Consider the following 17,832-nt stretch of genomic DNA (forward strand, 5'->3'; position numbering starts at 1 on the left):
TCCCCCATTAGAAGCTTATCTACACCATAATCGTTCGTTACGAAGTGCATATCCCGCACCTCTATACATTGCCCTCTACCTGTCACTTCTTTGCCCACTCGGTCAAAGCAACCCGCTGCTGGCGACACTGCTTGTCTCTGCAGGTAGATCCTCTCCATCTGAATCACATCCGATAGCTGACTCTTCGTTATTGAAAAGCTCATCTGCCGGTCGTACCCTGGTTTATCTCTGTTTCCGAATATGCCGACAGATGATCTATCTCCCGGTATTTTGATATATTACATAATGATCTCTCCCAGGGGCACAACAACCTTTTGATCGTTTCCCGTATTATCCTCTGATAAAGATGGCCGGGATCTGACTACATTCATGATGAACTCCTATAAATCATCCATTCTACAGTTGATAGCACAGTTCCCTCCAGTAAGCTCACAAACTATGTCGGCTTCACCAGTGAATGTAGATGAGATGTATTAATTTAATATTTCTGTGGTTTTCTGTGATTCTAAACATAGATCACCCTTCACAGTATCGGTATTTATTCGACACCCACACCCGACAACCAGGCATAAGTTACCCATTAAACCCAGATATATAGTATACAAATATACCATACTGTGCAGTGTAGCAAGGATACCCATTACAGCTAGTATGTGATACTGTGCAAAAGACGTAGGCACATATATGGAGCAGGGGTGCCTGAGATTACGTAGAAACATAGAAACATAGAAAACCTACAGCACAATGCAGGCATTTCTGACCACAAATCTCTGCCGAATATGTCCTTACCTTACAACTACCTAGACTTAGCCATAGCCCTCCACTTTTCTAAGCTCCATGAACCTATTCATGAGTTCCTTAAAAAACCCTATCGGTTCCGCCTCCACCACTGCCTCCGGAACCCGATTCCACGCACTCACCACACTCTGCGTAAAAACAACTTACCACTGACATCTCCTCTGTACCGACTTCCAAGCACCTTAAAATATGCCATCTCGTGCTAGCCATTTCAGCCCTGGGAAAAAGCCTCTGACTATCCACAAAATCATTGCCTGTCATTACCATGTACACGTCTATCAGGTTACCTCTCATCCTCAGCCGGACCAAGGAGAGAAAGCCGAGTTCACTCAACCTATTCTCATACGGCATGCTCCCCAATTCATGCAACATCCTTGTAAATCTCCTCTGCACGCCTCTTATGGTTTCCACGTCCTTCTTGTGGTGAGGCGACCAGAACTGAACACAGTACTCCAAGTTGTGTCTGACCAGGGCCCTATATAGCTGCCAAATTACCTCCCGGCTCCTAAACTCAATCCCACGGTTGATGAAGGCCAATGCACCGTATTCCTTCTTAACTACAGCGTCAACCTGTGTAGCAGCTTTGAGTGTCCTATGGACCCGGAACCCGAGATCCCTCTGATCATCCACACTGCCAAGAGTCTTGCCATTAATGCTATATTCTGCCATTATATTTGACCTGCCAAAATGAAAAACTTCACACTTTCTTGGTTTGAACTCCACCCGCCACTTCTCAGCCCAGTTTTGCATCCAATCAATATCCTGCTGTAATCTCTGACAACCCTCCACACTACCCACAACACTCCTAACCTTTGTGTCATCAGTAGATTTACTAACCCATCCTTCCACTTCCTCATTCAGGTCAATATAAAAATCACGAAGGGTAGAGGTCCCAGAACAGATATCTGAGGCACACCACTGGTCACCGACCTGCATGCAGAGCACTCTTTGCCTTCTGTGGGCAAGCCAGTTCTAGATCCACAAAGCAATGTCCCGTTGGATCCCATGCCTCCTTACTTTCTTAATAAGCCTTGCATGGGGTACCTTATCAAATGCCTTGCTGAAATCTATATACACGGCATCTACAGCTTTACCTTCATCAATGTGTATAGTCACATCCTCAAAAAGTTCAATCAGGCTTGTAAGGCACGACCTGCCTTTGACAAAGCCATGCTGACTGTTCCTAATAACATTGTGCCTCTCCAAATGTTCATAAATCCTGCCTCTCAGGATCTTCTCCATCAATTTACCAACAACTGAAGTAAGACTCACTGCTCCATAATATCCTCGGCTATCTCTACTCCCTTTCTTGATCAAGGGAACAACATCCGCATCCCTCCAGTCCTCCAGAACCTCTCCCGTCCTCATTGATGATGCAAAATCATCGCCAGATATTTGCATATTACGTTACTTGTCAACATGGAGAGGAGAGCGAGTTTCTAAATCTTAATTTCCAGTTTTCACTCTGCCTTTCCAGTCGTGATGAAGGGTCTCGGCCCGAAATTGCGGCGGTATATTCCCATGTATAGATGCTGCCTGACCTGCATCACTCTAGATTCCCATCAACTGCAGTATATTTTGTGTCTTTGTAAATCTGTCGGGATCAAAGGATGCTGGATATGGGAAGGGTGGAGCCCCACTAGAGGGGTGTAGGACAGGTGGCAGGTAATTATTGTCAGGGGCGAGAGAGGGGGCGGTGCGCTTGTTAGCCCACCCAGCCATGGGACACCAGGCAAGGACAGTTAATTACAAACAATTTATTTATTGATCATTACAGAATGCCTGTCTGGTACTTTACGTTCCGTCCCCTCTCGACCATGAATCCACTCCTCCTGCCCCCTTCCCACTCTTAGTCAATAATAGAGACCCATTTCATCACTCACATATGTCATGAAATTGTTTTTCTTTTCGGCATCAGTACAGTGTGATAAATAAAACTACTGCAATTCTGTGCGAAAGTCTTAGGCATGGTCACCATATGCCCCGCTAATGTACTTTCAGGACCCTTATACTCGACAAGGAACTGGTCTGATACCAGCTGCCTGTATCTGGCACATATCTCTTTTTCCCCTGCTCATGCCCTTCATGACCATTGACAAAATAGCTGGTCTAATTTTGTCTGCGTGGCTAATTACTCTAACATGGACATTCTGCCACCGATGCCTTCTTAAAAGCTGCACACATTTACCTTACTTACTTTATTGTCGCTAAACAATTGATACTTTTCCGACGCCCTCCACTGATACAATTTTTACGAGTTTCTTCTTATGCCACTGAAATTAGGCCTGGTGAAATTTAGGTCCTTGACTTATTTCCCTCTAACAACCTAGGAAGGAGTGAAGTGATGGTCAGTGGCCCCATATGTCACATCAACAGTCTCAACATGATCGATTGCAGCCACTTGACTTTCAGTGCCTTCTCCATTTTACTTCAAAAAGCATCTCTAGAAGCATACAACACGTTTTACCCAATCTAAATCGTTAGCACTTAGGCAAACCCTTGCAATATTCGGGAGGATAAATTCACCAAGTCTTTTATTACAAACTTATCACCAAGATAAATTCATACCTATTATTATTCGCATACATTCTCTGAATACCTTTCATGTTTCCACATCTACTTCCTGCTAACTTTTGGATGTCCTGTTGTGTTATGCCATCATTGTGATCACCCCCTTCGTATATGTGTACGTGTGTGTATATGTGTGCGTGTGTGTGTGTGTGTGTGTGTGTGTGTGTGTGTATGTGTGCGTGTGCGTGCGTGTGTGTGTGTGTGTGTGTATATGTGTGTGTGTGTGTATGTGTGTGTGTGCGTGTGTGTGTGTGTGTGTGTGTGTGTATATGTGTGTATGTGTGTGTATATGTGTGCGTGTGTGTGTGTGTATATGTGTGCGTGTGTGTGTGTGTGTATATGTGTGCGTGTGTGTGTGTATGTGTGTGTGTGTGTGTGTGTGTGTGTGTGTGTGTGTGTGTGTGTGTGTTTGTGTTTCCCCCAGAGAACCGACGTCTGTGTAGCGCTAAATCTTACACTGCCGCTAAACCTCTGCCTTTCTTATTAGATGCACCTAATGTGGAGAAATTGTTATCATTACTGAACACATGTATGTAGCTAAAAATATTTTTGATCTTCTGCGTGAAGTAGCTGTTCCCCCTCCGCTTCAATGACGGATTCTCTGCTGATATCTGAAATGGTGTATGTTCGGCAATTTCCTTTTGAAACACTTCTACATCGGCTCCACTGCAATCACTTCATTTGTAGAAACTTTGCGATACTCTAATCAGGCTAATATACGTTATTGCATCATTACTTTCCCCGTAAGTGAAGACAGGTATTCGGAATGTATTGAACGCCACAGTATCAATCCGATTTCCTATCTTAATTAATCTTTCAACTTCCCTTTCCTTGTCCGTCTTCACATCAATATTGTCGAGAACCAGGTCACTCTTTGTGAATATCCCAGCCCTACTCACCCGTGGAAGGTAATCACCACGTACTTCAATATTGACCCCTATCAGCCCTTCGCTATCCATCTGACAAACTGATCAATTTCATCCGATAACCAATGATCCATTGGTTTATTACTGCAAGGAATATCTAGACACGTGACATGCTCTTCTTGTCTGCTGTTCAGTTCAGACCATTCAACAGATAAGTACATCAAGGAAACACATCACTACAACAAAAACGGAATTTACAATGTTGCGTTATATTTACAATGAAAGAGAAGTTCAGATTGCCAGATAGGTAAATACAACTGTCTACCGCGCTATCAACAACGCTACCCATTTAGCGACTGCAAGAGGACATACCCGATCAAAACTTTTCCATGGACGGCTTCCAGGCCGTTCGGGCTGACCGGAAGTGAACTGAGAGAGGTAAGCATAAAGGAGTTGGAGGCTTACTGTTCTGGTTAACAACGGATGGTGCAGTCCTGGTCATATTACGATCGAGGACCAGGTATTGAACTTTTTGCTGTTGGACTCCGGCCATATTCCCGGAGATACAACACTGGCAGTCACCGGAGTTGTTCCTGCCTGTGGCCATCGAACTTTGCAGCTCCTCCCGTGGAGTGTCAGGCACCCCGAGTCAATAGGCTGGTCCTGAACTTATTTCCATCTGGCATAGTTTGCATATTGTTGTTTGATTGTTTGTGTTTTTGGTATTGCTACATTTACGCTCTATTCTTGGTTGGTGCGGCTGTAACGAAACCAAATTTCCCTCGGGATCAATGAAGTATATCTAACTATCTATAGTGCAGCTGCAAAACAATTCTCATTGTTGGATCAAATCTAATGATTGCAGACGCTCTGTAAGTTTATTCGTTTTCACTGATTGGAAGATCCTGCGTACGGTGACTGAATTATTTTGCTTCATACTGACGTGAACTTCGATAGGAGTTGCTTTACCATGGGCTGCATCAATCTGATGCACACACAAAATGCTGGAGGATCCCAGCAGGTTAGGCCGCATTTATCAAAATGAAAGCAAAAACGGTTGACCTTTCAGGTGGCGATCTAGTTTCGGGCTGCAGGACGATTAAGTTTTGGGTGGGGGGGGGGCGGGGAATGGGGAAGAGGACAAGCTAGAATGCCGGAGGTCTCACTAGGTCGGAAAGCATCTATGGAAATGAATATGCAGTTGACATTTTGACCATAAGAACATAGAGCAGAATTAGGCTATTCAGCCCATCGAGTCTGCTCCGCCATTCCATCATGGCTGATCCCGAATCACAGTCAATCCTATGCATCTGCCTTCTCCCCATATCCTTTTGATGCCCTGACTGATCAGGAAACGATCAACTTCCACCTTAAGTATACGCACGGACTTGGCCTCTCCCGCAGTCTGTGGTAGAGCATTCCACATATTCACTATTCTCTAGCTAAAAAAAAAATCCTCCTTACCTCTGTTCTAAAAGGTCGCCTCAATTTTGATGCTCTGCCCTTCTGTTCTGGGTTTCTCCCCCAGAGGAAACATCCTTTCCTCATCCACCCTATCTCGTCCTTTCAACACTCTGTAGGTTTCAACGAGATCCCCACGCATTCTTCTAAATTCCAGTAAATACGAGCCCAACGCCGCCAAACGCTCATTATAAGTTAACCCCTTCATTTCCGGAATCATCCTTGTGAACCTCGGCAGATCTGGAGAAAAAGTCAGAGTGGGGAAATGAAGGGGGCGGGCAAGCAGAAGGGGAAGTAGCGGAATTTAGAGAATTCTGTGCTCAAACCATAATATTGGACTTCCCTTAGACGGAAGAAAACGTGATACTCCTCCAGCCTGAAAGTGGCCTTATAGTGGCAGAAAAGGAGGCTGTGGAAGGATGTGTCGGGACGGGAATGGGGAATGAAATCGAAATCTTTAGCCGCGAATCTCTGGAAATAAATAAACAGTTGACTTTTCACCCCGCGACTCTTCAGCAGGACTGGAAATTAAGGGGGGAGATAGCAGAATAAGTTTGTTGGGGAAGCGGGAGGGAGAAAATCTGGAAAATCTGGAAGCCAGGTGGAAAGGGAAGAAGGACGAAATGTACTTGGGAAGTGATAAGTGGGAAAGGTAAAGGACCGAGGAAGGATGAATCAGATATCAGAGGAGAGTGGATTATGGAAGAAGGGGAGGTTTCAGGGAGAAGTGCTAGGTAACTGAGCAGGAGAGTAAAAGACCAGAGTGTGGAAATGAGGAAAATGGAAACGAGAGGGGAAACACTGGAAAACAGAGATATCCATGTTCATGCCGTTCGATTTGAAGTTATCAAATCGGAATGTAAGGGGTTACTCCTGCCGCCTGTGCGTGACCTCATCGTGGCACAAGAGGAGTTCATGGACCGACAAGTCTGACCGGGAATGGGGACAGGAATTGAAAGGGTTGGACACTGGCAATTCCGATTCTGTTGTTGGAGCTCAGGTACTCAACGGAGCCTTAATTAGCTTTAATACTTATTCATTTCGAAAGATGCTGCCTGACTTGTTGAGTACTTCCAGTATTTTGTGTGTGTGTTGCAATTAATTTGAATGGCGATTTGCATGCGTTCAGTATCTTTGTAAGCCGAGATGCGGTAGTAATTTACGGCTCGTCACTATATTACAGGAACATACAAAGAACATATTCTTGTTCATATTTCTATTGCAAGATCTATAACAGAGAAAATCTCCAGGGAGAAACAGAGCAGGCCGACGACAGCGTAACATTGGTCTATGATGACAAAGTCTAAGGAGCCTTGGAATGGACAAGTTCAACAATAACAATCATGAAACCGAGAGGTGAGCTTGAGAGGGTTTCGCAACTCATTCAATGACTTCTCCAATCGTCATTTCTTCATCTTTCAGATGTTGTAATTCCGTGTCGAGCTATCAGTAGCTCATCACATTTGGGATTTTACTTGAATGATATCATGTTTATTTTTACCCCAGCTGTTGGAAGACAAGTCAGCCTGTGTAGTATTGAATATTCATTGTGCTGGAGCGAGTATAAATGAATGACTGTGGAGATTCATCAGCTCAGAGTTTCGTCAGGGAGATCACGGGCAGCTGGAAGACAGGCTGAGGCTCACACAGCATGATTGCAACATTTTAACGTGTGAAAAAGATATGATACCTGATTATTTCCGCTATTGTTGTTTCCGGTAAGAACATAGACGAACTATCGAAGACACAGATTCTCTCCCTGTGTTCATTCCAGGATAGCATCTTGTCCATTTCAATGTGCGATGGTGAAAGAGACACAATTGTCAATAAAATAAATAGATCAGAACTTCCAGGCATTCAGAGTTAGATTGTGAAGGAGGAAGAGACGCAGAGAAAAAAAAAGACAGAGATGCACAGAGGAAAACAGAGAGAAACGTGCGTACAGAGAGAGGACAGTGGGACCAGAGAGGCAGGCAGGGTGGGTGGACGGATGGGTGAGAGAGAGAGACAGCGAGGATGAGAGAACGAGAGAGAGGATGTGTGTATGTGGCAGAGAGAGTCACACGCTGACTGGGGAGCGAGAGACAGAATCGGATGAACTGAGTTTGAGGAGAGAAAGACGGAAAGTGGGAGACAGGAATGAGGAGCGTAGGAAGGTGAGAGATAAGGTAGCGAGAGTCTGGGGAGGATAAATGGGAGAAGGAAGGACAGCGACTGGAAAGAGAAACGGAGAATGAGCTGACAGAGACTGGGGAGCAATAGACAGTGGGAGAGAGAGATTGGGGAAGCGAAAGAATGAGGGGGAAAGACGAGAGAGAGGGAGACTGGGCGACAGAGAGACTGCGGGGAAAGAAACCGCGGAGGGGAAGACTGAGTGAGAGACACTGGGGAATAGAGAGAAGGGAGAGAGAAACGGGGGCAAGAGAGTCTCGTGGAGAGACTGGGGAAAAGTGGGACTGGCTTAGTCACACTGGAGGCGAAGGACAGGACTGGTGGAGAGAAAGAGACTGTGGTGAGACAGACTGTGGGGTGGGGGGGGGGAGGACAGTAGGGAAGAGAGACCGAGGGTATCGACTGACAGGAAAGAGACTGCGTGGAGAGAGACCGGATGGGAGAGGTAGGAGATAGAGACTGGGGGAGTGAGATTGGGAGGGAGAATGGGGAATGGGAGAGATGGGGAGTGAAAGATACTGGGTTGAGAGGAGGAGCGTGGGGTTGAAAGAGAGAGAGAGAGAGAGAGAGAGAGAGAGAGAGAGAGAGAGAGAGAGAGAGAGAGAGAGAGAGAGAGAGAGAGAGAGAGAGAGAGGAATGAGATCGAATGGGGTAACGAGAGACTGGGGAGATAGAGACTTGAGAGAGGGATGGAGTGAGACAGGAAGGGACACGGGGGAGCGTGAAAAGGGGCATGGAAGATGGGGAGAGACAGAGTCGCTGACGAGACACTGCAGGGAGGGAGAGAACCAGGGTGAGAGAGAGACGGGGGAGAGAGTGCGATCGGAGAGAGATGCTGAGAGAGTATCTGGGGCAGGGAGAGGTGGATGGAATGACAGAAGGCAGAGAGAGCTGGAGGAAGAAAGAAACAGCGAGAGAGCGGGAATTTGTGAGAGACTTGGGGAAGGAGCAGTAGAGAAATGGGGACAGAGACCGGTGGGGAAGGGAGAGACCGAACAGGTAGAGAAAGATCGGGGAAGGGAGGCCAGTAAATATGTGATAGGGAGAGAAATCGTAGTGAAGAGGGGGGTTGGTAGAGGCCCGAAAGGGGAGCGACCGGGGTGAAGAGAGGGACCGGGGCTAAGAGAGAGAGAGAGAGAGACCCGAGAGACGGAGACTGTAGAGAGGGATACTGGGGTCCTAGCGAGTGACTGGAGGGAGAGAGAGAGAGACTGGTGGAGAGAGAGTCTGGAAGGAGAGCATGACTGGGGTAAGTAGAGGGACTTGTGGCAGTGTGAGAAACCGGTGTTAGCGAATGAATCGTGGGTCAGGAACTGAATGGAGAGACGGCGATACAGAGAGTGGGAGCTACAAAAGACTGGGGGAGGGAAATAGACACTGGGGGTTGAGAGAGTAGGATGAGGTGGGGAATTGTGAGAAAGAAAAGTTATACGTAAGTTCAGTAGGAGTTAGAGGGCTTTCCCTTTCGCGGAGCTTTCTGGGATTGCAGCTCCTCCATCTGCAGTCCCTCTGAAACGTACAACTCTTCGCGTCCTACTGACCCTTCACAGCCCGCCTGCTTGACTCCATCCTTCCCACACCGTACACGCAATCTCCCTTTCCTCAACTGGTTTTCGCGATCATCACCCTCTCTTCAACTCTCTACGATTCCTCTCTCCCTTCCCGTCTCTGCGACCTCATCTACTGCCTCCTGATACGTATGCGCGCATGATAAAATTTTTGTACCTAGTCATGTAAGAAATGGGACACTCTGAGAAATTTACAGTGCGGGACCTACGAACCGAATCCACCGGCAAAACAGGGACACGCGAATACCCGCGGCGAGAGAGCGGCTCATGGTGCAAGAGGTCCAATCGATACACACCGCGCTATCAAACAGCGGCATGCGCGTCTGCCACATAGTCACAATCATATCCTTCCCCTGCACTTATTCCCATCTTCACACCTTCCTGTTCGTCCTCCGACCTGAGCCTCACGCCCTCTGTCCACAGGGATCACCCTCCTTGCAGCCGAAACCTGCGCTTCTCGGACGTCACGGACTCCCTGCCTGTCTGTGGAAGGCGAAGGTTCCCCAGCAGAACGCAGCCGGGGACAAAAGCAACCTCCCGTCCGGTTTGTAGCTGCAGCCCATGCTCAGTGCACGCTGGAGCTAGGCCCGAATGGAGCTCAGGGAGAGCCCGGGAGGGAGCATCGCCTACCTTAGCACGGATCTGGCCTGGGACGTGGTCACGTATATCCTGGGACTCCGCCCCGCCCCCCCCCCCCCCCCCGCATTCCGCTTCCATCCACCCTTCTTCAACAGGGAGGCCCGCCGTTGCTTACCCTCCTTTACCGGGCCCAAAACACACCATCCTCCTCTGTGCCCTTTCGGAACAACCGCGGACTTCTGTCCTCGGCGCTAAGCGATCTGACAGAGCAAAGGAGGGGAACGAAACGGGACTGTGTACAGAGGCTTCACGCCCTTTCGGCCAGTGAGGGGTAGGCGGCGAGTTTCGCGCATTCCTCTTGGCTTCAGCTTCTCGGGGGGTGCTGGAGGCTTTCACCAGAGCGTGTGCGACCTTTCAGACGGCCAGAGGGGTCACACTACCCCGGCGAGATGGTACCCCCGTCTGAGGCGTTCCGCTATGGTCCTGAGGCCGAAGGTACGAACAGAGGAGATGGAGGTTTGGGGATTTATCTGACCTGAGTGGGACTGATCCACGGAGCCAGCGGTGGCGCGAGAAGTTTTGTGTGGGGAGGCGAGTCCGGATTCCCGGAACTTGTAGGGTTGGCGGTGCTCCTGCGCTCGGGGATTCAGTGGTCCGAAATCAAAGGAAGTGCGAAGTGAGAGCGCGGTAATGCGGCGTTGGGCCGTGAGGGGGAGCTCCTCGATGGCGATGACTGAGTTCATTGTACGGTCTTAAGTTAGCTCGATAGATCACTTTAACTATTTATGTAATAACACAAATAGAAGACGTGTAAAATAATAATATTAATATTTTAATGTGATTCACTGTGTTCCAGCAGTTCCATTCATAAACAGGGAAGACACACTAATCACGCAGCCCTGTGTCAGTCCCCAAACTAATCCCACAGACACGTGTCAGTCCCAAAGTAATCCCACTGGCAAGCGATTGCCCCACAGCTTCGTGTCGTCTCCAAACTAACGCCACTGCCCTGGTCATAACCCAGAGACCTGTGTCAGTCCCCGGACTAATCACACTCTTCCACACTCTCCTTACTGCCCGGACTAATCACATTGTCAAACTCTTTCCCCACAACCTGTGTAAGTGCTCGGACCAATCACATTTTCAAACTCTCTCCCTACAGCCCGTGTGAGTCCAGGAACTAATCATACTGTCCCACTCTCTCCCCATAACCCGTGTCAGTCCCCGGACTAATTACTCTCTCCCCACTGCCTGTACCAGTACCTAGACTAATTCCACAGCCCCGTTCTCTTCCCACAGGCGTACGACAGTCCCCAAACTAATTCCACTGCCCCTCTCTCTCTCCCCACCGTCCTGGTCAGTCTCCAAACTAATTACGCTGTCCCGCTACCTCCCCATAGCCCGAGTCAGTCCGCGAAGATTACGATCCCACTGTCGCCCCACAGCTCTGATTTAGCCCCTAAAGTCATGATTTGTGGGAAGAGCCATTCTGATGCCATATGGCTGGAAAAGGACCTTAAATCAGGCACTGATGCACAACAGAATTTTGGAGGTATTTCAGGAAGCACTTGTATGGGGTTCTGGATAGGTTTGTCCCATTGAGGCAGGGAAGAATGGTAGGGTACAGCAACCACCTTTGATAAGAGATATGGTCCATCTCGTCAAGAAGAAGAAAGCAGCTGATTTAAGATTTCAGAAGCTAAGATCAGAAAGGGCTCCCAGTGCCAAACTGAAGAATGGAATGAAGTGAGCGAGAAAGGTATTTAGAAAGACTTAACGAGGATTAAGGAAAGCCCTAAGGCATTTTAGATTTATGTGAAGAAGAGGGTGATTAGTGTGAGGGTAGGACCGGTTAGGGATAGATGATGAAACATGTGTCTGGAATCGGGGAGGTAGGGCAGGTCCTTGATGAAGACTTTACTTCAGTATTCGCCACTGAGAGGGATCTTGATGTTTGTGAGGAAGTTAAGTGGGCTGGTGTGCTCTAACATGTCGTGGTTAAGAGAGGGAATGTGTTGGGAAATTTTGAAAAACATTAGGGCAGATAAGTTCTCTTGTGTGGTCGGGATATACCCCAGGTCACTGCGCGAAGTGGGGGAAGAGATTACAGCTATCTTGGCGATGGACTTTGCGTTATCACTGGCCACAGAGGGAGCGTCAGAGCATAGGAGCGAGGAAAATATTCCTTTGTTCAGGAAAGGGAGTGGAGATTATAGTCCAGTGTCGGAAACTATTGGAGGAGATTTACAACAATTTGGAGAAGCATACCCTGCTCAGGGAGAGTCAGCATGGCTTTGTGAGGAGCAGGTCATGCTTCAGGAGCCGGGTTGAATTCTGTGATGTGACAAAGCAGATGATACAAATAGAGAGGTTGATCTGGTGTTTATGGTGATATTCGCTAAGATATTTGATAAGGTTTACCATGGTTTCCTACTTCAGCAAGTCAGTAGGTATGGTCTTCTGGGAATGACGACTGCTGGATTCAGAATTTGCTTTTGCCCAATAGAAGGCACGGGATAATAAAGCTCAGAGTGTTTTCTCCCTGGAGGGTGCTCACCAGTAGTGTCTGGAGCGATCTGTTCTGGGACTGCCCGCTATTTATGATTGTTATAAATGATTTGAATGAGGAAGTGGAAAGGTGGAATTAGTAAGCTGGCAGATGAGAGGAGGAAGATGATAACAAGGGAGAGAGTGGGACCATACAGGGTTAAAGTGGGAGGATGGGGGTGGGGGAGAACCTTCTTGGGTGCAAAGGATGCGGGCGAGGTCCATACGAGTACTTTACATCAATATTTATCAAAGAGAAGGACATGGAGGATGTGGACATTTGCCAAGAGTGTTAATATGCTCAGGCATTTTGCAGTATAGGAGGAGGTAGTGCTGAGTAGTTTAAATAGCAATAAGTTGGATAAATCCCTAGTGCCTGATCGGATATACCACAGGCAATTGAGGGGTAAGTAAAAGGATTGCTGGGGCCTTGACTAATATATTTGTGTCCTCCATAGTCACAGGCGAGGTCCTGGAGTACTGGTAAGAAGCTCATGTTACTCTACTGTTCAGGAAGGAAAGCCGGGATAATCCTGGAAACTATAGACCGGAGCGTCTCACGTCAGCGGCACAGAAGCTACTGAGGAGAATTCTGACAGCTAGCATTTATGAGTATTTGGAAAACCATAGCTTAATTATGGAATGCCAGCAAGGCCTTCTGTGGGGCAACTTGTGCATTGCTACCTTGATTGATTTTATTGATTACTTGACGAGGATGATTGATGAAGGTGGAGCTGTGATTGTCATTTCAACATGTTCAGGAAAGGCATTTCACATGGCCCCAAATGGGAGGTTTATCCAGAAGATTAAGATGCATGGGATCAATGGTGAATTGGCCATTTGGATTCAGGACTGGCTTGCCCAGTAGAGACAGAGTGTTGTTGCTGAAGGGACCTATTCTATCTGGAGGTATATGATTAGTGGTGATGTGTAAGGATCTGTACTCTCACCTCCAGCTGTTCCCTTGTCTTTAGTTGTGGTTTGCTTCCATCTGCATGCAGGCTTTCTTCCAATCAATCTCTCACCGTAGGTCCAACTTTAACCAGAGAGATAATGAAGCACGTTTACAATACAAAGGAGGACATTTTGGTTTAATGTTTCTAAAAACAACACTCACTGAAATTTAAACATTGAAGACAAATATAATAATCTCAGTGAACAAATCACTAATTGTCCCTCACATATCACAAAACCTGATATGGGATACGAAGGAGTCATCCTTCAGTCATGGTATGACATAAGACTCAGGAACAGAATTAGGTGATTCGATCCATCTGGTCTGCTCCACCATTCAACTATGGCTGATTTTTATTCTAACACCATGTTCCTGCCTTCCTCCTGTAACTCTGAACCTACTTATCAATCAAGAATGTACAGGGGCATGCAAAGGTTTGGGCACCCCTGGTCAAAATTTCTGTTAGTATGAATAGTTAAGTGAATAGAGGACAAACTGATCTCCAACAGTCATAAAGTTAAAGATTAAACATTCTTTTCAATATATTAAACAAGATTAGTGTATTATTTTTGTTTTGTACAATTTTAGAGTGAAAAAAAGGAAAGGAGCACCATGTAAAAGTTTGGGCACCCCAAGAGATTTGAGCTCTCTGATAACTTTTACCAACATCTCATACCTTTATTAGCTTGTTAGGGCTAAGGCTTGCCCACAGTCATCGTTAGGAAAGGCCAGGTGATGCAAATTTCAAAGCTTTATAAATACCGTGACTCTTCAAACCTTGTTCCAAAAATCAGCAGCCATGGGCTCCTCTAAGTAACTGACCAGCACTCTGAAAATTAAAATAAATGATGCCCACAAAGCAGGAGAAGGCTATAAGAAGATAACAAAGCATTTTCAGGTAGCCATTTCCTCAGTTCATAATGTAATTAAGAAATGGAAGTTAACAGGAACGGTGGAGGTCAAGTTGAGGTCTTGAAAACCAAGAAAACTTTCTGAGAGAACTGTTCGTAGTATTGCTAGAAAGGCAAATCAATACCCCCGTTTGATTGCAAAAGAACTTTAGGAAGATTTAGCAGACTCTGCAGTGGTGGTGCACTGTTCCACTCTGCAGCGACACCTGAACAAATATGACACAATGGAAGAGTCTTCAGAAGAAAACCTTTCCTGCGTCCTCACCACAAAATGCACTGTCAGAAGCTTGCAAATGAACACCTAAATAAGCTTGTGAATTTTGGAAACAAGTCCTGTGGACTGATGAATTTAAAATAAAACTTTCTGACTGCAATAAGCAAAGGTATGTTTGGAGAAAAAGGGGTGCAGAATTTCATGAAAAGAACCCCTCTCCAACTGTTAAGCATGGGGGTGGATCGATCATGCTTTTGGCTTGCAGCCAGTGGCAGAGGGAACATTTACTGGTAGAGGGAAGAATGAATTCAATTAAATACCAGCAAATTCTGGAAGCAAACATCACACCGTCTGTGAAAAAAGGCTGAAGATGCAAAGAAGATAGCTTCTACAGCAGGATAATGACCCGAAACACATCTCAAAATCCACAATGGACTACCTTAAGAGGCGCAACCTGTAGGTTTTGCCATGGCCATCACAGTCCCCGAACTAAACATCATCGAAAATCTGTGGATTGTCCTCAGAAGAGCAGTGCGTGGGAGACGGCACAAGAATCTCACAGAACTAGTAGCCTTCAACAAAGAAGAATGGGCAAAAATCCCCCAAACAAGAACTCAAAGTCTCTTAGCTAGCTAGAGAAAGCGTTTACAAGCTGTGATACTTGGCAAAGGGGGTATTACTAAATACTGACCATGCAGGGTGCCCAAAACTACTAGACAGGTATATGGAGGAACTTAAGGTAGGGCTTATATGGGAGGCAGGGTTTGAAGGTCGGCACAACATTGTGGGCCAAAGGGCCTGTAATGTGCTGTACTATTCTATGTTCTATAAAACTTTGCTTCGGGCCCTTTTCCTTTTTTTGTTATTTTGAAACTGTAAAAGATGGAAATAAAAATGTAATTTTGCTTAAAATATTAACGAAATGTGTCATCTTTAACTTTATGCCTCTTGGAAATCAGGTCATTTTTTTACTCGCTTAGCTATTCACAGTAACAGAAATTTTGAACAGGGTAGCCCAAACTTTAGCATGCCACTGTATTAATCTCTACCATATGTACAGCCAAATGCTGCGGCAACAATTTCCACAGCTTTGTCACCCTTTGGCTGTAGAATTTTTCTCGTTTCAGTTTTAAAGGGAAGCTTCTTTAATGTGAGACTGCTCTCAGATCAGACTCTGTCTAATTGTACCAGCTGCATGTTCACTCTATCCAGGCTTCTTACAGCATTGAGACAGCCTGGGTCCAATGCTACTTCTGCAAACATTTAACGACCAGCTCTCCCAGTGAGGGATGGAATAAGTACTCATTCTCTCCTCAGATTGGCAGTTATTGCTTCCAAAGGAACTCCAGAAACAAACATCTGATGCCAGACCAGAAATATTCGCTCGACATCTCATAAGCTTGACGCCCAGATCCATTTTGCTTGGGTCAATATCTGTGATGTCCCAGGACCCAGCCTAACAGGGTCACACAGCTGAGCCTGTCACTAACTGACCCTGCAGCCCTCGCACATCATCCCCACATCTCACAGTGAGTGGTGTAATCAGGAATGTCCCCATAACCAATGTTCACCTGCCCCAGACTTCTGATTCACTGTGGAAGGAGGAACGCCCAGACCCAGCTGCAGAAGTACTGACCCGGGCCAAATCCAAAATACTGATAGTTCCAAATGCCTGGCATCTATATCCCAGACTAATAGCTCAAGCAGCAATTTCCCCAGGACTCCGTGTTGCCGGTAACATGCTGCAGTGTCTCGGCCACTCAGAGTTCAAAAACTAACACACCTACATCAACCTATGACAGAATGGGAACCTGATGATCCTCTGACTGAGCCAGAGATCAGGCTGGAAAACCGGTGTGTGGGTCACCCGCAGGAAGGGGTACGTTTCATTGTCTCCAGCAGTGAAACTGAACACATTTTATCATTACCTTATTGTTAATTAAGATCTTGCCCAGAACAATTGTCCGTTACATTTCTTGCAGTCTAAATGGAATAAAATACTTTTAATTTAAAATTCACATGGAAGTGCTGGAAACTCAATACATCAGATTGGGTCTGTGGAGAGAGAAACTGTGGTAGACCCAGTATTACAACTGGGACTGTCCAAGATGCTGTCCGGTCTGGTGAACGTTTCCAGTATTTTCTCTTTTTACTTTAAATGATGCATAACTATTGACTGATTACAAGATGTTTGTGACAGCCTGAACAGAGTTGCACAACTGTAATGCCCACATTCATCAGTTTTGTCTTCATTCCAGTCGATACAGTCAATACTCACAAAATCATCTCCACCCCACTATCAATCTGTTACAGCTGTTCACGAGGCCACCAACTGTCCCTGAGGGGCAATGAGCAGAGAGCAAAAAAATGTGCACCACTCCCTGCAGATCTCTTGGGCTGTTCCTGGCAACAGAGAAATTGGCTCTCCAAAAATGACCTAAACAGGAAATGACAGACTTAAATTTAAATGCTGTGAGTTTCCTTGTGACAAAGATGAACACTTTACCATTTTGTAAAGATGAAACTCAAATTTCAATGGCTGTCTTTTCCCTACCTCGCCCTGTATTCAATAAATTCTCCAGTAGTTCCAGGTAACAAACGCCAATTTCAGAAATAGCTCACTGAGGCGAAACACTTCACAACGACAAACGATTGTTGATATATAATCATTGCTGGGATACAGGCCGGGCAGAGGTTGAACAAGATGAGCAGGGAATGAGCAGATAGAACCATGTGGGAAAAGGGATCAATGACGATCACTAATGGTCCTCCAGCAATACACAGATACTGAATTAACTCTACATACTACTGTATAAAAGATTCTAAAATGACAAATACAGAGCAAACAACAGGAAATTTGGAATATACCCTTTCCCCTCGCCAATTTTTATCAAAGCACGGTGGAGAGTATCTCATCCAGATAGTTCGTATGGCGGCTGTTCTGCCCACGACTGCAAGGAACTGTGAACTGAGGACAGAGCCGAGCACATCATAGAAACAAGACTCCCCTCCATGGACTCTGCCTACACTTCCCACTCCATCCGTAAAGCGGGTCGTGTACTCAAAGATCCCCAGAACCTGGGACATCCTCACTTCTCACCCATTCCCCATCAGAAAGAAGGTGCAAAAGCCTGAAAACACAAACCACCAGGCTCAAGGACGATTTCCTTTCTGCTGTTATTGGCAAATT

This window comes from Mobula birostris, chromosome 13, assembly GCF_030028105.1.
Source record: "Mobula birostris isolate sMobBir1 chromosome 13, sMobBir1.hap1, whole genome shotgun sequence".
In the NCBI taxonomy this organism is placed as follows: Eukaryota; Metazoa; Chordata; class Chondrichthyes; order Myliobatiformes; family Myliobatidae; genus Mobula; species Mobula birostris.